This window comes from Elephas maximus, chromosome 1, assembly GCF_024166365.1.
Source record: "Elephas maximus indicus isolate mEleMax1 chromosome 1, mEleMax1 primary haplotype, whole genome shotgun sequence".
NCBI lineage: Eukaryota > Metazoa > Chordata > Mammalia > Proboscidea > Elephantidae > Elephas > Elephas maximus.
In genome coordinates, this window is record NC_064819.1 from 77,314,818 (window position 1) to 77,337,024 (window position 22,207).

Below are 22,207 nucleotides of genomic sequence, written 5' to 3' on the forward strand. Positions count from 1 at the left end.
AGCCCCCTTCAGAATCCAGGAAGTGGGATCTACTGCTTTCTGGCAAGTGAAGATTTCAAATTCTAGCAGGAAAGGACTCCTCTTCCAAACCGAACGCTAAGGACCTCCAGGGTCAAGAAATGTCATTAGGGGTCTCCATCAATTTTTCTCTTCTTGTCAAATGTCTTGTTCATTTGGTCTAATTAACATGATGTTATTAATATAGTGAGAAGGACATCTGGTGTATTATATAGCAGAATGATGTCTGGTGTATTTAAAGTAGAGCAAGAAGGTCAATAATAACTGCAGCACAGTGCAATGGGGAGAGTTGTAGGAGAAAAGGTCAGAGAGGAAATTGAGTGGGGAGCAGGGAGATTATGCACAGCCTTGTAGGTCACCATAAGAATTTTTTTTTAAGCGCATTAAGACGCCATTGCTGGATTTTAAGCAGTGAGTACAATAAGGAGTCCTTTTTGGGGTTTTAAAAATGACCCTCCTAAACGTTCTGTAGAAAGCATCTTGTTAAAGGAAATGGAGAAAAACTCAAGACACGTTAAGAGACAATAATAATATTCTACATCAGAGAATATTATGGCTTGGGTCATGGTAGTAGTAATGGAAGTGTTGAGAACTGGCAGTATTCTGGATGTATTTTGAAGATAAAGCAGAGATTTCCTGAGTGATTGGATATGGGAAATAGAGCAAAAATGGAGTCAATGAAGGTCCCAAATTCTTAGTCCTAAACAGCTGGAAGGATGGAGTTGCAGTTAAATGAGATAGGGATCAATATGGTTGGAACCGTTTCAGAGGATAGATATGAATTCCAGTTTGGGTTGTGTTAAGTTTAAGATATTTACTGTAAGAGTTCTAAGAGAAAATAACCAGCAGGCTAAGATATACACAATGGTACTCAGATGAAGACCATGTAAAATGTAAACCATGAGATGATGAGCTTAGCCAGGGAATGACAAATAGAGAAGAGAAGAGGCCTAATGATTCAGTTCTGAGACATTCCAGTGTTTACCCAAAAGCCAAAGAGGTCTTTGGATCAAAATGGGCAATGTCATGCTCCTGTTTAAAACAGTCACTTCTTTCCTACTCAGCACATTCAAATTAAAATCTAACCTCCAAACTGTGGAGGACCCTCCCTGACCTCCCTGCTCCTGCACATATTATCCCACTTGCCCTCTCTCTCTGCACACTCTGATTCAAATCTATGACTGAAGCTCCCCACATTCCACTTACTCTCTATTCCATATTCACCCGAGGCCAGAATCCTCCCTCCATTCAACTGCTCTTCAACAACTTTACTTATTTTTTTTTTATAAACTAAAATATAGATTACCCACCAATTTCCCCAGCAAGTTGTGATCATTAAGGACTGCAGGTGATGCCCCTTTTCTGTGCTCCTGTAAGGAAGCCCTGTGTTTTTTTATGTCATTCTACTCATGAATTCTATTATAACTAAATTACTATGGGAAAATTTGTCATAATGATAAGTTTAGTTGACCCTTCCCTCTTTCTAGTTTATCGTTTCCCTAAGGACATCAGGTACTTCCAGTGACCACCATGGGATTGGGCTGCTCGACTGTTGCTTTAAAATAAATATTAAAGCAAATTTTTGAGAAAGATTAACAAACATATGTATTACATGGAATCTCTGTTTATACTGCTGATCTGATCTCAAAACAAAATAGAGACAGGCTTGAGATTGTGCTAATAAGAGAGATACATTTCTCCTTCTTTACTCACAATATTCTCATGAGGTCGTGTTTTAGCTGCCACAAGAGGGAGACATAGTGTGACCTTCCTCCGAGGCTAAGAACTCTCTCTTGTCGCCCGTTTCTAATACTTTGGGAAGAAGCACATTTTCGATGCTAAGTACCTTCATCCAGACTCAGCCTTTGGAAAGTTCAATATTAAAAAATTAGTAAAAGGCAGGTTGCTTCTAGCCACCGGGGTAAGGACAGTGACTTAAGACAGTCGAAATCGAATGAATAACAAAGAAGAGTCAGGTACATTACAATGGTCATCTTCCTGCTAGAAAACAGATTAAAGGATAGCGGACACCGAATTTACAAGTTCCAGAGGAGAAAACATCAGTGATATGGAACTGAAGAGAAGTTCATTTGACGTCTGATAGACTCACTCGCCACACATTTCACTTCCACAAAGTCCCCACCGCGCCCACGACCCTTGCTTGACACAGAACTGGGCACAACCTGAAACCCATATCCTGTGCCCCTCGGTTGCTCCCTCCTGAGCTCAGATGGTTCTTACTAGTTTCTAAAGGTTCAAGTTCAGTCATTGGGAGGTAAAGATAATTGCTTCTTGCACCGGCAGAGAAACGAGCCTAGAACTTATCAAGATATCTCTTGGAACTCGCCCGAGAATTTTCTATCTTGTGCTTGGGAAGGAATTGGGTCATTGGAAGTAGCATTTGCTTGGCTATGATTTATCTTGTTTTGATATTGTTGATTGTAAGAACTGGAAAGTGTAAGGGGAAAAAAAATGCTCTTCATCCAGGAAAATATCCTGAAGAAAAGCATAAACTGCAGATTTACGGTCTTTGACACCGAAAGGCATTACCACAAGTAAGTTTTCGTAGGGTAGTGGTTATCACGTCCACCTAAAACGCGAAAGATCTCCGGTTCAAAACCGGGCAGAAACAAACTGGTCGTTCTTCTTGTGAATTCTGAATTTGCTCCAGAAACTCTTCATCTGCATATGCTTACGTTTCAGCCAAGCCCCTAACCTTCACGTTGCCTTTACAATCCCAGACTTTAAATTATTAGAATGTTGTAGCAGACTTGCCTTCTTGTGCACCCACGTCGGGTTATCAGGTCCTAGGTTTTCCATTAGGTTAGAAAAGATGATGCCCCTGCTGCAGTAGTTATCCTTAGGAGGAGGCGAGGTCCCCGTTAGTTCTGGGCACAGAACTCAGAGTTAAGGGTCCTGAGACAGCAGTGTGACTGCTGTATGCAAGGGGCATCAAGAAGCCAATTGTAACTGCAGTAGAGTGAGCAAGTTGGAGAGAGTAGCAGAAACAGACAAATCTAGTGGAGGCTTGTCAGGCCTGTCAAAGTGTAAAAATAAGGAGAACTCTGTAAGAAGACTAATGATAGTGCTTTATTGCAGAATAGATAACAAGAGTGACATCCCAGGTAGGGGTATCACTGGGAGGTGCTCCAAATTCTGAAAGCAGAGAAGGATTTTTATACATGTGGGCGTGGGGGGCTACACATGAGATACACAAACCTGTTGCTCAAGTCGATTCAGACTTATACCGACCCTATAGGAGAAAGTAGAACTGCCCCATAGTATTTCCAAGGAGGGGCTGGTGGATTCTAACTGCTGACCTTTTGGTTAGCAACCAAGTTCTTAACCGTTGCACCACCAAGGCCCCATGAGATACATATGAGGCACAAATAATCCTTTCATAATGTCAGTTAATGATCACAGATTTCCGGGGGCAAATGGCATACATAAACATCTTTTTGGGGAATATTCTCTTCTTTCCCTTTCTGGAACATTCTTATCACTTGCTTGTGTATAAACCACAACTTTGTCATGCATCAGTTACAAGTGTTCTTTCTGAGAACAAAAACATTTTTATAATACGGCTACATAGTTGTTCACTTAAGGTGGGGTTCGCATGTTCTGAAAGCAGAAGAAAAAAAGGTTAAGGCACGAAGGGAAGTTTCGGTTCAAACCTGTGTCAGTCACAGTTATGCCAGTAACCTCAGTTTTAAGGTGCTCTTTCACATATACCCCTTCTGATCATGAATCTCCACAGAGATTTCTTGACACCATTATAAGAGTGCTTTCTTTTCCATGGAGCTCTGGCGGTGCAGTGGTTAGCTTGACTGCTAACCAAATGGCCAGCAGTTCCAATCCACCAGCTGCCCCTTGGAAACCCCATCAGACAGTTGTACTCTGTAGGGTGGCTCTGGGTCAGAACCAACTCAACAGCAATGGGTTTGGGTGTTTTTGTTTTCTTTTATTTTGCATGGATGTACTCTATGAATGTTTTCCTTCTGTACATATATCATATACAGACACCCTGCTTTACCATGCCATAGCTCATATACTCCGTTTCTGTGATCTTCTGGTTGGGGACATATGTACAGCAAGGCCACATTTGGAGGAATAACATGGCATTTCCAAAACACTAACTCAAGTTTTGAAACTAGAGTTCCCTACGAATTTGTTTTCTCTTTGAGAAATTTTTTTTTTTAATGCATTGCTGGGAAAACAGATTACAAATGTTAAAAAAAAAAAAAAGCAGTATATGTGATTAAGGTAATTAAACCAATCAGTAATAAAGAATGCAACTAAAAGCAGGTATTATTACATAACTAACAAAAACATTAAGAAAAGAAATATCAGGCACAGGAGGCATTGAATAAAGTTAAGTAGCTTTTTGGGGAATTTTTATGATATTTTGTTGTATTTCTCCTTGTAGTGTTTACCTAGTCATAATAAGAAGTATTAGCAATGGCACAGACAAACACTAAACAAAATCCTTAAAATTCAGCAACATGCATGAGGTCTCATTCCTTGATCTTGGAAGTAGTTGTCTGCTTCAGATATAGTCTGCTTCTGGCCCCTGGGCCTTTGGAAATAAACTTTAAGTCCACAAAGGGATGGTTTGTCCAAAGAGATATCTTTGGCTTTCTTAAATTCAGATAAATAGATCTAAGGTTTAATTTTTTGTAGTTTGATTATATATGGAATGGTGAGGAAAACTAATTATGGTCCTTTTCATAAATACTATATAGTAAAATTTGGTTGAAATACAATGGTCAAGCATTTTCACTGAATTAGCAAAGTAAATTTTACTTGCAAATGACAAACTTAAAAATGACTATGGATGACTTATAATAATAATTCTAAAAAGTGATAGACTTGATGGAAATTAATTATATAACTAATGCACGGTTAAACAAAGTCAATTTAAAAAATCTTTAGGTAAAAATATTGTTAAAAATGATTAACCTTAATTTCAAAGAGTTTTAGGTATAACATGTAATAATCTTGGGACATAATATTAAATAGGATATATCAAGATTATACAAAGATACGTTTTTTTTTTTTAATTGTGCTTTAAGTGGAAGTTTATAATTCAAGCCAGTTTCTCATATAAAAACTTAAACACATATTGTTATGCGACCCTAGTTGCTCTCCCTACAACATGACAGCACACTCCTTCTCTCCTCCCTGTATTTCCCATGTCCATTCAATCAGCCCCTGTCCGCCTCTATCTTCTCATCGTGCCTTCAGACAGGAGCTGCCCACATAGTCTCACGTGTCTATTTGAGCTAAGAAGCACACTCCTCACCAGTATCATTTTACGTCCTATACTCCAGTCTAATCTTTGTGTGAAGAGTTGGCTTCTGGAATGGTTTTAGTTTTGGGCTAACAGAGAGCCCGGGTGCCATGTCTTTTGGGGTTCCTCCAGTCTCAGTCAGACCTTTAAGTCTGGTCTTTTTACTAGAATTTGAGGTCTGCATCCCACTTTTCCCCTGCTCCATCAGGGATTCTCTGTTTTGTTCCCTGTCAGGGCAGTCATTGGTGGTAGCCCAGGCATTGTCTAGTTGTTCTGGTCTCAGGCTGATGGAGTCTCTGGCTTATGTGGCTTTCTGTCTTTTGGGCTCATGTCTTCCTTGCATCTTTGGTGTTCTTCATTATCCTTTGCTCCAGGTGGGTTGAGAACAATTGATGCATCTTAGATGGCTGCTTGCTAGCTTTTAACACCCCAGACGACACTTACCGAAGTGGGATGCAGAATGTTATCTTAATACACTTCGTTAGGCCAGTTGACCCAGATGTCCCCTGAAACCATGGTCCCCAGACCCCTGTCCCTGCTACTCTGTCCCTTGACGTGTTTGGTTGTATTCAGGAAACTTCTTAGATTTTGGTTGAGTCCGGTTGTGCTAGCTTTCCCTGTATTGTGTGTTGTCCTTCCTTTTGCCTAAAATAATTCTTGTCTACTATCTAATTAAAAAAAAAAAAAATTTTTTTTTTTTTATCTAATTAGTGAATACCTTTCTCCATCCCTCCCCACCCTTGCAACCATCAAAGAATGTTTTCTGCTCTGTTTAAACCTTTTCTTGAGTTCCTGTAATAGTGGTCTCATACAATATTTGTCCTTTTGCAACTGACTAATTTCACTCAGCGTAATACCTTCCAGATTCCTCCATGTTATGAGATATTTCAAGGATTCATCATTGCTCTTTACGTTGCGTAGTATTCCATTGTGTGAATATACTGTAATTTGTTTATCCATTTATCCATTGATAGGCACCTTGGTTGTTTCCATCTTTTTGCTATTGTAAATGGTGCTGCAATGAACACTTATTTGTGTGACGGCTCCTATTTATCTAGGATATATTCCAAGGAATGGGATCACTGGACCTTATGGTAGTTCTTTTACTAGCTTTTTAAGGAAGTGCCGAATTGATTTCCACTAGCAGTGTACAAGTGTTCCAGACTCTCCACAACCTCTCCAACATTTATTATTTTGTGTTTTTTGTATTAATGCCAGCCTTGTTGGGGTGAGATTGTATCTCATTATATTTCGATTTGCATTTCTCTAATGGCTAATGATCATAAACATTTCCTCATGTGTCTTTTAACTGCCTGAATGTCTTTGGTGAAGTGCCTGCTCATATCCTTTGCCCATTTCTTAATTGAGCTGTCATTTCATTGTTGACTTTTGCAGTATCTTGCAGATTTTAGAGATTAGAAGCTGATCAGATTTTCTGTAGCCAAAAATTTTTTCCAGTCTGTAGGTTTTCTTTTTACTATTTGGGTGAAGTCTTTGGATGAACCTAAGTGTTTGAATCTTAGGTGCTCCCATACCAGGGGCACCTAAAAATCACTTATCTAGTTTCTCTTCTGGTATTTATGCATTGTTAGTAATGTTTTGTATTCTGTTTATGCCATGTATTAGGTCTCCTAGCATTGTCTCTATTTTTTCTTCAATGATCTTTATCGTTTTAGATTTTATATCTAGGTCTTTGATTCATTTTGATTTTATGTTTAGTCTTTGATCCATAGTGTGAGGTATGGGTCTTGTTTAATTTTTTTGCAGATGGATATCCAGTTATGCCAGCACGATTTGTTATACCGTCTTTTCCCCATTTAACAGAATTTGGGCCTTTGTCAAATATCAGTTGCTCATAGGTGGATGAATTTATGTCTGGATTCTCAGTTCTGTTCCATTGCTATATATCTGCTGTTGTACAAGTACCAGGCTGTTTTGACTACGGTAGCAGTATAATAGGTTCTAAAATCCAGTAGTGTGAGGCCTCCCACTTTGTTCTTCTTTTTCAGTAATGCTTTTACTTATCCAGGGCCTCTTCCCTTTTCATACGATGTTGATGATTTGTTTCTCCATCTCATTAAAAAATGCCATTGAACTTTGGATCAGGATTGCATTGTATCTGTAGATCGCTTTGGGTAGAATAGACATTTTCACAATGTTGAGTCTTCCTATCCATGAGTAAGGTGTATTTCCACTTACGTAGGTCTCTTCGGTTCTTGCAATAGTGTCTTGTAGTTTTCTTTGTATAGGTCTTTTACATCTCTGGTTAGATTTATTACTAAGTATTTTATTTTCTTGGGGGCTACTGTAAATGGTATTGATTTGGTGGTTTCCTCTTTGAAGTTCTTTTTGTTGGTTTAGCGGAATCCAACTGATTTTTGTGTTTGTCTTGTATCCTGATACTTTGCTGAACTCTTTGATAAGTTCTAGGAGTTGTCTTATGGATTCTTTAGGGTTTTCTATGTATAAGATCATCTGCAAATAGACATACTTTTACCTCTTCCATACCAATTGTGAAGCCCTTTATTTCTTTTTCTAGCGTAATTGCTCTGGCTAGAACCTCCAGCACATTGTTGAATAAGAGCGGTGGTAAAGGGCATCCTTGTCTGGTTCCCGTTCTCAAAGGGAAAGCTTTCAGACTCTCTCCATTTAGGATGATGTTGGTGGCTATTGGCTTTGTATAAATGCCCTTTATTATGCTGAGGAATTTCCCTTCTATTCCTATATTGCTGAGAGCTCTTATCATGAATGGGTGTTGGACTTCGTCAAATGTCTTTTCTGCATCAATTGATAAGATCATGTGGTTCTTGTCTTTTATCTATGTGATGGATTACATTGATTGTTTTTCTAATGTTAAACCATCCCTGTATACCTGGTGTGAATCCCACTTGCTCATGGTGGATTACTTTTTTGACGCATTGTTGAATCCCATTGGCTAGAATTTTGTTGAGGATTTTTACATCTAAGTTCCTGAGGGATATTTGTCTGTAATTTTCTTTTTTTGTAGTGTCTTTACCTGGTTTTTGTAGCAGGGTTATGCTGGCTTCACAGAATGAGTTTGGGCGTATTCCTTCCTTTTCTATGCCCTGAAGTACCTTTAGTAGTAGTGGCGTTGATTCCTCTTTTAACGTTTGGTAGAATCCTCCAGTGAAGCCATCAGGGCCAGGGCTTTTTTTGTTGAGAGTTTTTTAATAACCTTTTTCAATCTCTTCTTTTTTTAATAGGTTTATTTAGTTGTTATATCTCTGTTTGTGTAAGATTAGGTAGGTAATGTGTTTCTAGAATTTTTCCATTTCTTCTGGGTTTTGAAATTTGTTAGAGTATGATTTTTCACAGCATTCTGTTATGATTCTTTTAATATCAGTTGGGTCTGTTGTGATATTGCCCATCTCATTTCTTATTCAGGTTATTTGCTTCCTCTCCTCTTTTTCTTTTGTCATTTTAGCCAATAGTTTCTCAATTTTGTTAATCTTTTCAAAAAGTCACCTTTTGGTCTTGTTAACACTTTCAGTTGTTTTTCTGTTCTCTATTTCATTTAATTCTGCTCTAATTTTTATTAAATCCTTTCTTCTGGTGCCCAAGGGCTTCTTTTGCTGCTCTCTTTCTATTTGTTCAAGTTGTAGGGATAATTCTTTGATTTTCACCGTTTCTTCTTTCGGTATGTGTGCACTTATTTATATAGATTGATCTCTGAGCACTGCTTTTGTTGTGTCCTAAAGTTTCTGGTAGGAAGTGTTTTCATTCTCACTTGATTCTATGAATTTCTTTATCCTGCCCTTAATTTCTTCTATAACCCAGTAGTTTTTGAGCAAGATGCTCAGTTTCCATGTGTTTGGTTTTTTTTCCTTGCTTTTTCTGTTATTGAATTCTACTTTTATGGCTTTATGGTCAGAAAAGATGCTTTGTAATATTTCTATGTTTTGGATTCTGTTATGGCTTGCTTTATGACCATATGTGGTCTATTCTGGAGAATATTCCCTGTGCATCAGAAAAAAAAGTATATTTGGCTGCTGTTGGGTGGAGTGTTCTGTATATGTCTATGAGGTCAAGTTGGTTGATTGTGGCATTTAGATCTTACCTGTCTTTATTGAGCTTCTTTCTGGATGTTTCATCATTCACCAAAAGTGGTCTGTTGAAGCCTCCTACTATTATTGTGGAGTTGTCTATCTCTCTTTTCAATGCTGTTAGTGTGTCAATATTTATTATGGTTATGTCCTCCTGGTATATGACCCCTTTAATCATTATATGGTGCCCTTTCTTATCCTTTGTGGTAGATATTACTTTAAAAGTCTATTTTGTCAGAAATTACTATTGACACTCCTGCTCTTTTTTGATTGTTGTTTGCTTGATATATATTTTTTCCATCCTTTCAGTTTTAGTTTGTTTATGCCTTTAAATCTAAGGTGTGTCTTTTGTAGGCAGCATATAAAGGGGCTCTGTTTTTTTTTTTTTAATCCATTCTGCCACTCTCTGTCTCTTTATTGGTGCATTTAGTCCATTTACATTCAGTGTAATTATTGATAGGTATGAGTTTTTTTATGAGTTTAGTGCCGTCATTTTGATATCTCTTTTTGTGTGTGTTGTTGACAGTTTCTTTTTTCCACTTAATTTTCTGTGCTGAATATTTTTTATTTATATATTGTCTTTTCCTCTTTTTCATTGTTTTGCTTTCTTATTTTCTGAGTTTATGTTTTCCTTGTTTTTTATTTTGATGTGTAGAATTGTTAGTTTCCTTTGTGGTTACCTTAATATTTATCCCTATTTTTTTAAGTTTAAAGCAAACTTTTATTTCTTTATATCACCTTGACTTCCTTTTCATATGAAAGATCTATGACTACATTTTTTGGTCCCTCTTTTTTTTATTTTATGTTGTCATCTTTTACATAATGACATCTCTGTTTCCGTGTTTTCAGTGTTTTAGCATTGATTTATTTCTGTGACTTTACCATCTGGGTTGATATCTGGTTGCTCTGTCCTGTGTTCTAGTCTTGGGTTGCTATTTGATGTTGTTGGTTTTCTAGCCAGAGGACTCCCTTTAGTATTTCTTGTAATTTTGGTTTGGTTTTTGCAAATTCCCTAAACTTCTATTTATCTGGAAATGTCCTAATTTCACCTTCATATTTGAGAGACAGTTTTGCTAGATATATAATTCTTGGCTGGCAATTTTTTCACCTTCAAGGCTTTATGTATGTCATCCCATTGCCTTCTTGCCTACATGGTTTCTGCTGAGTAGTCCTAGCTTAGTCTTATTGACTCTCCTTTGTAGGTGACTTTTCATTTATCCCTAGCTGCTCTTAAAATTCTCTGTTTGTCTTTGGTTTTGGTAAGTTTAGTTATAATATGTCTTGGTGACTTCCTTTGGGGATCTACCCTGTGTGGGGTTTGATGGGCATCTTGGATAGATATCTTCTCATCTATCATGATATCAGGGGAGTTTTCTGCCAACAAGTCTTCAACAATTCTCTGTATTTTCTGTTATCCCATCCTGTTCTGGTACTCAAATCACTCTTGGGTTATTTCTCCTGATTGAATCCCACATACTTCTTATGGCTTCTCAATTTTTTTTTAATTTTTTTATCTGATTTTTCCTCAAATATATTGGTGTCAGTGCTTTATCTTCAGTCTCACTAACTCTGACTTCCATTGCTTCAATTCTGCTTCTATGACTTTCTATTGAGTTGTCTGATTCTGTAACTTTATTGTTAATCTTCTGGATTTCTGTTTGCTGTCTCTCTATGAATTTTTGCAGGCTATTAATTTGTCATTATGCTCTTCTCTAATCTCCTTAAGTTCCTCCCATGCTATATCTGTGATTTCCTTGGCTTGTTCTGCATTTTGTCTGACCTCCTAAAGAGTTCTGTATATTAATCTTTTGTATTCTACCTATGGTAGTTCCAGGAAATTCTCTTTATCTGGAGGATTTCTTAATTCTTTGTTTTGGGAGCTTGCTGAAGCCATCATGGTCTGCCTTTATATGTGATTTGATATTGACTGCTGTCTCCGAGCGATCAATAAGTCGTATTTGTTGTATTTATTTATTTAATTAATGTTTGCTTACTTTGTCCTAGCTTCTTGCTTTGTTTTGTTTCTATATACCCAAATAGGCTGCTTGAGTGAGTTAGTCTGAGTGCTAGGGCCTTTGAAGCTCTAACATCCTGTCACCAGGTGGTTAGAACTGTTACGAGGTATATGAGCCCAGGAATCCATTTACTTTTCTTACATGGGTTCAGCTCAGGTGTCCAGGTAGTCAATCACCAGGTGTGTGGTGTATGCTCTCACCTACAGTCTTAGATGAGCAGGGGTGATTAGTGTAGGCACTGGTATCTGGCTGCAGTAGGGGGTCATGCACTGAGTAAGGCAGGACACTGGCAAGCACCCCTGAGTGTCTGTGAGGAAAGTGTGTCCCTGTCCCCCAGATCCCCTAGGTGGGTGGGTTTTGTAGCTGGACTATGGATACCCAATGCTGTTGGCTGTAAGGACTGGGAGGTACCACTTACCCTTGGACCCCTGTCGACAGTGGCTAGATGGTGTAGGTGAGGTCACCAGCCCTCAGGCACCAGATGTGGGCAGGTGAGGACCCTGCTTATTAGGCAGAGCAGTGAAAACATCACAAACCTGTTTTTCCACCATATAGCTGAAACAGTTGAAGTTAAACTTCAGGTATATACCCTGTAGTACTGTGCTAATGAGAGCCTACACTGTTGAAATGGGCCCACACAGGTCTATACAGTGGCGAAAGGCATTCAAAATCTGTGGACTGCTTAAGCCTGTGCCTAGGCAAAGAAGCTGTTTCCACTCTGAGTTCTCAGCTTAGGGGAGCCAGAGGATTATTTTTTCCTCTGCTTGTTAGTTTGTTCCTTCTGCAAGGCTGGAAGGGTGGCTCAGGGCACATGACAGGTCTTACTTCCAGCCCAGGGAAAGCAGCTGTCATTGAAGTCGGCTTGGGACCCAGTGCAGAGCCGAAAGGGGGTCAGTTAAATGGGAGAGAGTTTTTTCCCAAAGGACTGTTTTTTGGTTGGCCCAGTAGATTAGATGCAAGCATTTACCTTATGCTGAGAGCATTGCTTTTCACTGATTCTGGAGGTGTGAGTGGGATCTTTGCTGGTAGGTCTCTCCTGATGCAGAAAATGCTATTCTCTTGTGTCTGGTGCACACTGGCGAGTCTCTCATGGCAATGATCATCTTTGTCTTTGCTCAACAAAAATCTCTTTTGATCAAATTTGATTCTGGGGTCTTTTTCCCCTATGCCAGACAAGATGGTGGCTGTCAAGGTAGTGAGAAGTAGTCAAAGTCTGGATGTATTTTGAAGACAGAGAGAAGTCAAATTCCTGACAAACTGGAAGTGACATATGAGAGAAAGAGTGAAAGAAATGATGACTTCAAGGTGTTTTTGCCTGAAAGAGTGAAAGAATTTAGTTGCCATTAACCAAAATGGGGAAGATTGGAAGTAGTAGGATTATTAGAGAAAAATGGGAGTTCAGTTTTAGATGTGCTAACTTTTAGATGCCTAGTCTAAAACACCCAAGTAGTAATGCCAAGGAATCAGTTGTACATACAAGACGTGAGGTTAATGGATTGGTCTAGACTGCAGATACAAATTTGTGAGTTGTAGGCATATAAACCAAAAAACGAAACTCTTTTTTGTCAAGTAGTCAAGGGCTCAGTTGCTAGCCAAAGGGTCACCAGTTCAAACCCACCACGGGAGAAAGATGTGGCAATCTGCTCACGTAAAGATTATAACCTTGGAAACCCTATGGGGCAGCTCTAATCTGTCCTATAAAATTGCTATGAGATGTTGTAGACATACAGATGATTTAAACCATGAGAATGGATGAGATTACCAGGGAGTGAGTGTTTATAGAGAAGAGGTCCAAGGACCAATCTGTGGAACATTCTACTATAGAATGGGTGAGGGGAGGTGAAATAAACACAGAATATTGCGAAGGATGAGACAGTAAGGTAGAAAGACAGTCAGGACAGTAGTGTCTTAGAAATCAAGTGGAAAAAAAAAAATGTTTTAAGACAGTATGTTTAGTCCCACTGAGAAGTTGCCTTAGTTTCTTATTGCTGCTGCAACCAAAATAATACTAGTGGTTTTCTTTAAGGAACAGAAATTTGTTTTCTCACAGTTTAAGAAGCTGGGAGTCCAAACTCAGGGCAGAGCTCTAGGGGAATGCTGTCTCTGTGTTGGCCCTGGGGGAAGATCTTTATTTCAGTTTGTATAGCCCCAGAGTTCCTGAGTTCCTTGGTAATCCTCACACATGCTTCTTTTTTTCCCAGTTGTCCTTCCTTGTCTCACTACCTAATCTGTGTTTTTTGCATCTCAAAAGCGGTTAAATTTAAGACATACCCTATAGTGTTATGGCCTCATTAACATAACAAAGAAAACTGATTCCAAAATGGGATTAAATACCCAGGTACAGGGAGTTTGGATTTCAACACAAATTTTGGGGGACACAATTGAATCTATAATAGAAGTCAAGGAAGAGAAGGTCTTAAAAAAATGAGAAGACATTGGTGATCTTGACAAGAAGTTTCCATGAACTGGTGGTGTCAGAAAACAGAAGAAGTCAAGGAAGAGAAGGTCTTAAAAAAATGAGAAGACATTGGTGATCTTGACAAGAAGTTTCCATGAACTGGTGGTGTCAGAAAACAGAATGTAGTGGCTTTCAAAACAGCAGGAGAGAAACTGGGTATAGGAAATCTGGATAACTCTTTGAAGCAGATTTTTTTTTTTTTAATAAACCATCTGTGAAACAAGGTAGTAGCTAGGGGATGTGTCGGGTCAAGAGAAGCCTTTTTAAGACAGTAGACAAAGAGCATATTTGGATGTTCATGGGAATAACATGACAGTCAGCAGAAAACCCAAAGTTTTCACACCCTCGCTCTGACTTTGGCACAGTTCTCGGTCCTGGGGATCCAGAAAAAGAAAAAAAAAAATCTGTCTTCATGGGCAGAAATTATAGTGGAAGTCAACTGGTAGTTTAAAAAAATGAAAATATGCATTATGTTTGACTGTGATTATTTTAACAACTGGAAATATTATGTTCAAGAGTAGGAAAGCACAGTGTAAGTGATGAGTAGACACTCAGGCAGAGGGGATAATCAGGTAGAGAAAGTGCTTGACCACCACACTGAGAGACAGTGACTGGACTCTGAAAAAGGAACAAGGAGAATGAGATGCTCAAATGGGCAGTGGCCATCAGAGGCACACCCCATCTCCAAGACCATCCCCACTCCTAGCCTGGTTTTCTTCACTAAAATTTCTATCTTAAGGCTTCATGTCACTTGTTCCAAAAATCTGTTTTTTGTTTTTTTTCTCCCCTCCCCCCCCCCGCCTTTTTTGAGGAGGAGCAAAGAGGGTGTATGTGTCACTTCTGAGGATTAAGGAAATAAAGTAGACATTTGATCCAGATTTGATACCACAGAAGCTATTTTCAAAGAACAGCTGTGAAGTAAGGACAGTACAGCTGAGTGTGAGGTAAGGGCAGCAAGATATTGTTTTTAAATATATTAAAAAAAAAAAAAAAACATTTAAATACGTGAGACATACTCTTGACCCGCAAAGGGATCAAACCCGAGACCTTGGCATTATCAGCTCAACGCTCTTCTTTTACTTTCATAAGGTAGAACGATTGTTCAGTCCCTCTCCACTCATCAAAGGATATTTCTTTTACATAATCTTAACTATGACTAAATGACACTATTTCCTCAAGCTTCTCTTTCTGTTTTCTATTTCCCCTTTCCGCACTACCGGAAAAAGAAAAGAAACAAAAACTCTACCTCCAGCAGAAATGAATTTTGCTCTTTGTTCCAAAATAAGACGTTCTGGAGCTCTTTGATTTCGTCCCAAGAGAAATATTCACTAAAGAGGCCTCCCTCATCCTACCCGCGGAAGCCTTTGAGAAGGATCCACACACCCCCGGGAAGGATCTGGTCGATTTTGTCCCGGCTCAGGGCGTGGAGATTCCCTCCAGACAGGAAGGAACGTCCCTGACGCATCTGCCCTGCCTGTTCCCCCTTCTCTGTGCTCGGTGAAAACGCCCTGCAGTGTAGATCTCTGTTGGTCCATTTTGCGATTTTATTGCCATTCATTGCTTATGTTCCTCTTTCCGTTCCCTAAGGACGAGTGTGTTGTCTCCCTTTCTTTATTCCTTTGGTATCCCCGGTGTAGCACAGCAGGGTGAGTTGCTTAACAATTTAAGTGCACGAACGGGAATAAGCATAAAGAAAATCATGTTTGCTGATGATCAGGTCGTAGAAAAATAAAGGCTCTAGTGAGGTAGTGATTTAAGAGTTGGCTGCTTGGTACTGGTACAAAAACAGATACATGGACCAATGGAACAGAATTGAGAATCCAGACATAAATCCATCCACATATGAGCAGCTGATATTTGACAAAGGCCCCAAAACAGTTAAATGGAGAAAAGACGGTCTTTTTAACAAATGGTGCTGGCATAACTGGATATCCATCTGCAAAAAAATGAAACAAGACCCATACCTCACTCCATGCACAAAAACTAATTCAAAATGGATCAAAGACCTAAATATAAAATCTAAAACAATAAAGATCGTGGAAGGAAAAATAGGGACAAAGTTAGGAGCCCTAATACATGGCATAAACAGTATAGAAAACATTATAAGGAACGTAGAAGAAAAATTAGATAACTGGGAGCTCCTAAAAATCAAACACTTATGCTCAGCCAAAGACTTCACCAAAAGAGTAAAAAGATTACCTACAGACTGGGAAAAAGTTTTTAGCTATGACATTTCTGATCAACACCTGATCTCTAAAATCTACATGATACTGCAAAAACTCAACTACAAAAAGACAAATAACCCAATTAAAAAATGGGCAAAAGATATGAAGAGACACTTCACTAAAGAAGACATTCAGGTAGCTAAGAGATATATGAGGAAATGTTCACGATCATTAGCCATTAGAGAAATGCAAATCAAAACTACAATGAGATTTCATCTCACTCCAGCAAGGCTGGCATTAATCCAAAACACACAAAATAATAAATGTTGGAGAGGCTGTGGAGAGATTGGAACACTTCTACACTGCTGGTGGGAATGTAAAATGGTACAACCACTTTGGAAATCGATCTGGTGCTTCCTTAAAAAGTTAGAAATAGAACTACCATACGATCCAGCAGTCCCACTCCTTGGAATATATCCTAGAGAAACAAGAGCCTTTACATGAACAGATATATGCACACCCATGTTTACTGCAGCACTGTTTCCAATAGCAAAAACATGGAAGCAACCAAGGTGCCCATCAATGGATGAATAGATAAATAAATCATGGTATATTCACACAATGGAATCCTACGCATCGATAAAGAACAGTGAGGAATCTGTGAAACATTTCATAACATGGAGGAACCTGGAAGGCATGATGCTGAGGCAGTCAGTCGCTAAAGGGCAAATATTATATAAGACCACTATTATAAGAACTTGATAAATAGTTTAAACTGAGAAAAAAAATTCTTTTGTGGTTACGAGAGGGGGGAGGGAGGGAGGGTGGGAGAGGGGTATTCACTAACTAGATAGTAGGTAAGAACTACTTTAGTTGAAGGGAAAGACAGCACACAATACAGGGGAGATCAACAAAATTGGACTAAACCAAAAGGAAAGAAGTTTCCTGAATAAAATGAATGCTTCAAAGGCCAGCATAGCAGGGGCAGGGGTCTGGGGACCATGGTTTCAGGGGACATCTAAGTCAATTGGCATAATAAAATCTATTAAGAAAACATTCTGCATCCCACTTTGAAGAGTGGCATCTGGGGTCTTAAATGCTAGCAAGCAGCCATCTAAGATGCATCAATTGGTTCCAACCCACCTGGATCAAAGGAGAATGAAGAACACCAAGGACACAAGGTGATTACGAGCCCAAGAGACAGAAAGGGCCACATGAACCAGAGACTACATCATCCTGAGACCAGAAGAACTAGATGGTGCCCGGCTACAACCGATGACTGCCCTGACAGGGAACACAACAGAGAACCCCTGAGGGGGCAAGAAAGCAGTGGGATGCAGACTCCAAATTCTCATAAGACCAGACTTAATCGTCTGATTGAGACTGGAAGGACCCTGGTGGTCATGGCCCCCAGACCTTCTGTTGGCCCAGGACAGGAACCATTCCCAAAGCCAACTCTTCAGACATGGATTGGACAGGACAATGGGTTGGAGAGGGATGCTGGTGAGGAGTGAGCTTCTTGGATCAGGTGGACGCTTGAGACTATGTTGGCATCTCCTGCCTGGAGGGGAGATGAGAGGGTGGAGGGGGTTAGAAGCTGGCAAAAAGGACACGAAAAGAGAGAGTGGAGGGAGAGAGCAGGCTGTCTCATTAGGGGGAGAGTTTTTTTTTTTTTTTAACTGGGAGTGTGTAGCAAGGTGTATATGGGTTTTTGTGTGAGAGACTGCCTTGATTTGTAAACTTTCACTTAAAGCACAATAAAAAATATTTAAAAAAAAATAAAAAAGAGTTTGGCTGCTAACCAAGGGGTCGGTCGGCCGTTGGAATCCACCAGTGGCCTTTGGAAACCCTGTGGGGTAGTTCTACACTACGCTATGAGTTGGAATTCACTCGATGACAATGGGTTCTGGTTTTGGGTTTCTAGATTTTGCTAGCTGGCAAATGTGCTCTTTTAATTATTACTTTTAATATTCAAAGAGTGGAAGTTACCACTCTCAAATTATTTCGTAGTGTGAAATTGCTCTCTCTGTCCCAGCCACCCCCAGAAAAAATGGACTCTTGGGTGGAGAAGTGCAGGCACCACCATATTCTCTCTACTCATCTGGGGGCAACTGCCGTCTCTAGACTTAGCGCAGAGTGCAAGTCGGCCATACCAAGTGAAGGCATAAGGCTGAATCTGGAAAAAGGCAGCTTGCTTGTAGCTAAGCAAAAGAAGATATGTTAAGGGAAGGTAGTGAAAAGGGAAGGAAGAAGAAATAGAAGAAAAATGCATCAGAGTTTTCATTCTCTTCCAGTAAACCAAGTAAATGGAACAAGGAAACTGCAGACACATTTCAAAGCATTAGACATGTGTGAGGCAGATTATAAGGGTGTTTAATGTCACAGGGATGGACTCTATAGAGCCCAGTCTTGCAAACCACCTACACCCCCATGTATCTGGCCCTGCAGCTTGACATTCTCGGGTCATATCCCTGCAGCTGCCCAGCCCCAAGTGCGAACCAAAGGGTCTCGTGGAGTTCAGTCCTGAGAGCCTGGGGGCCTGGTTCCTAAAGTGTAATTTTCTGTCACTAGAGAGGCATACACAAGAGAAATTACCATGGGACAATATTGAGGAGTTTCTTGAAATCAAATCTTCCATTCCCCCATGCCAGCCTGCCTTTGTTTGTTAAGGAATTGGATCCATGAGCAAAGACTTTGATTGTTATGAGTAATGCAGTCTGGTTGTTAATTTTAATACGCAAAAAGTGTGAGTGAAAGAAATCTACCATCACTGTGACAATTTCAGAGTTGAAGCAAGAGAGTCAGACCTTTATAGTCATTTATTGAGCAGTCATTACGGTGGCCTACTTTCAGGTGGGGGACATGGTCTTGATTAGGGCAGTTCCTTTCAGCTGAGGGCAGTTTCTAGAGAGTGCCTTAGCTTTATGCCATCAGGGGGCAGCACTTGGGGCAGCTGGGGACATGAATGCCTTGGTCCTGAAAGGAGCAACCCAGCACACAACACAGAGAACAAGGTTGGCAGCTGCTAACCAGCGGTAGGAAGGTTGTTAGGCTACTGCAGTAATTCAGGTAAGAGATGCAGGTAGTTTGGGCCAGACTGGTAGCAGTTCAGGAGTTGAGATTTTTGTATCATTTTGAAGTAGCACCAACAGGACATCCTGAAAGGAAGAGTGAAAAGTTGTGATGCATACATGAGAACTGTATTATGTTGCCCTGTTTTTGATTTTAGAGCATACGTGAGTCACAAAACAATATTATATCCAACTTACTGTTGATAAATGCACATGAACCTTAATCCTCAAAAATAATGGAAATGAAATTAGAAATTCTACCATTGATCCAGTTCTTGAGATGCTCATAGGTAATGAAAATAGAAAAATATACTCCCTAAAAATACAATCATGCTTTGACTATTTCTTTTATATAGAATTTGAAATATGGAAGTTATTATATTGAGAAAAAAATTTTGAATGTAATATTAGATGAATTGATTACTGTGCCACTGACTTGCTTTCATATAAAATAGCAGAGATTAATATGCCTCAATATTATTTTAAGCAGCTTTTTTCCCACAAGGAAGAATAAGTACCTCTTATTTAGGGCCAGTATGCAAAGGAAATCCATCTGGCTATGGATGAAGTCAACTGAAGACAACGTCTAAAGCAGAATCTGTCCTAGCAGACTGTAGAACTCTGTTGTTCATAAAGAGCTATTTTAAAAACATTTTAAAGGATAAATCAAAGAAAAAATATTGACAAAATTAAGCTAATAGTATTTTTTTTTTTTTACCTCCAAAGATATTTATTTTAGAAAATCAAATCAATTTCTGTAAATGACAACTAGGAATTAATTTTTTTTCCTCTAAGATACTTAGCCAGTCAGAGTGAAACATAGAATCTTCTGATTCATAACCAACTGATGATTTTTCTTTACAAAGATGTCCAGGTGACTGCCCTGACAGGGAGCACAACAGAGAACCCCTGAGGGAGCAGGAGAACAGTGGGATGCAGACCCCAAATTCTCATAAAAAGACCAGACTTAATGGTCTGATTGAGACTAGAGGAATCCCGGCGGTCATGGTCCCCAAACCTTCTGTTGGCCCAGGACAGGAACCATTCCTGAAGACAACTCATCAGACATGGAAGGAACTGGACAGTGGGTAGGAGAGAGGTGCTGATGAAGAGTGAGCTACTTGTATCAGGTGGACACTTGAGACTGTGTTGGCATCTCCTGTCTGGAGGGGAGATGGGAGGGTAGAGAGGGCTAGAAACTGGCAAAATGGTCATGAAAGGAGAGACTGGAAGGAGGGAGTGGGCTGACTCATTAGGGGGAGAGTAAATGGGTGTATGTAGTAAGGTGTATATAAGCTTATATGTGACAGACTGACTTGATTTGTAAACTTTCACTTAAAGCACAATAAAAATTATTTAAAGAAAAAAAAAGATGCTCAGGTAATTCAACATGGAAAGGATAGTCTTTTCAACAAACAGTACAGGGACTATTGGATATCCACACCCAAAAAGATGAGTTTAAAGCCTTACCTTAAAGCATACATTAACTCAGAATGGATCATAGACCTAAATGTAAGAGCTTAAATTATAAAAGTTTTAGGTGAAAACATTGGAGAAAATATTTGTGACCTTGGGTTAGGCAGAATTCTTAGATATAACACCAGAAGCACTATCCATAAAGCAAAAAATTGACAAACTTGGCTAAATCAAAATTAAAATCTTTTGCACTTCAGAAGACACCATTAGTAAAATGAAAAGATAAGCCACAGGCTGGGAGAAAATATCTGTGAATCATGTATCTCACGAAAGACTTATATTCAGAATACATAATGCTACTTTTACAAATCAATAATAATAATATAAACCGCCAAATTTAAAACAAAAGGTTTGAATAGACATTTCTCCAAAGAAGACATACAAATGGCTAATAAGCTCATGAAAAGATGCTCAACATCATAATCATTAGGAATGTACAAATGAAACCACAATGCAATACCACATCACACCTACAAGGAAACACAGATAATAACCTGTGATGTTGAGGATGTGGAGAAATTGGTACTCTCATACACTGCTGGTGGGAATGTAAAATGATACAACCATGTTAGAGAACATTTTGAAGTTTCTTAAAAGATTAGTTATAATTTTAACATGTTGTTGTGGATTGAATTGTGTCACCCAAATATACGTGTTGTAAATAGGAACTAGGCATTTAGCAAAGGGCAGAAGAGATGAAAACCCCTGCCCTCATGACCTGACTTTCTAGTCAGGGAGACAGATGATGAACCACACAAAGAAATAAAATATGCATAATATATCTGATAGTGATAAGCGCTGTGAAGAAGAATGAAGCAAGAAGAGGAATAGAGGAGGGCACCAGTTTGGCAATTTTTAAAAAGATGATCATGGAAGACCTTTGTGGACAGATGAAACCTGAGTAAAGATATGATTGAAGTGATGGAGCATGCCATGTGGATTCATGGAGAAATAGCAATCCAGAGAGTGGGAACAAGAGTATGAGTTTTGAGGCAGGAGCAAGCCTGGTGTGTTCAAAGAACCATAAGGAGTCTAAATAGAATGGTGAGATTGTGGGCTAGAGGGGGTGAGGGGCAGTGATAAGGAACAGAAAATAGGGAGACTGCAAAATAGACAGGGAGAGACTTCGGAACAGGGAGAGAGGCTGGAGTAGAGAGAAGGTTAAAGAGAGGTGGAAGAACTGGGGAACACAGAGAGGAGAGACTATTATGGCAAGCAGGGGTACTGAAGGTATGCCGAGGGGCATAGAAAGGAAGTCTGAGAGTAAGTGGGCAACTGTGGGTCCAAGAAGAGGTACCGAGGCAGAGACTGAAGGAGAGGCGGAGACTGAAGGACAATGAGGAGCAGAATTAGGCTAGAAAGGGAAGTCCAAGGAAAAGAGGGAGAAGACTGAAGGAGAGTGAGGGCATACTAAGGGACAGAGGGAAGACAGGCTGAGGGGCAGAGAGTTGGGAGAATCAGGGGCAGAGAGTTGGGAGAATCAGGAGCAGAGAGAAGAAACTGGATATTCCGGTGCCTCATCAGCATCCCTGGCGTCCCTGTCCCGCTTTAGCAGTTCCTAGAGAAGCTTGACCTGCCCTGGAGGCGTCTGAAAAGAAATCTGAACTCCTGATGAAAGATGATGAATTTAGAGCCCAGCCTCTGAGGATG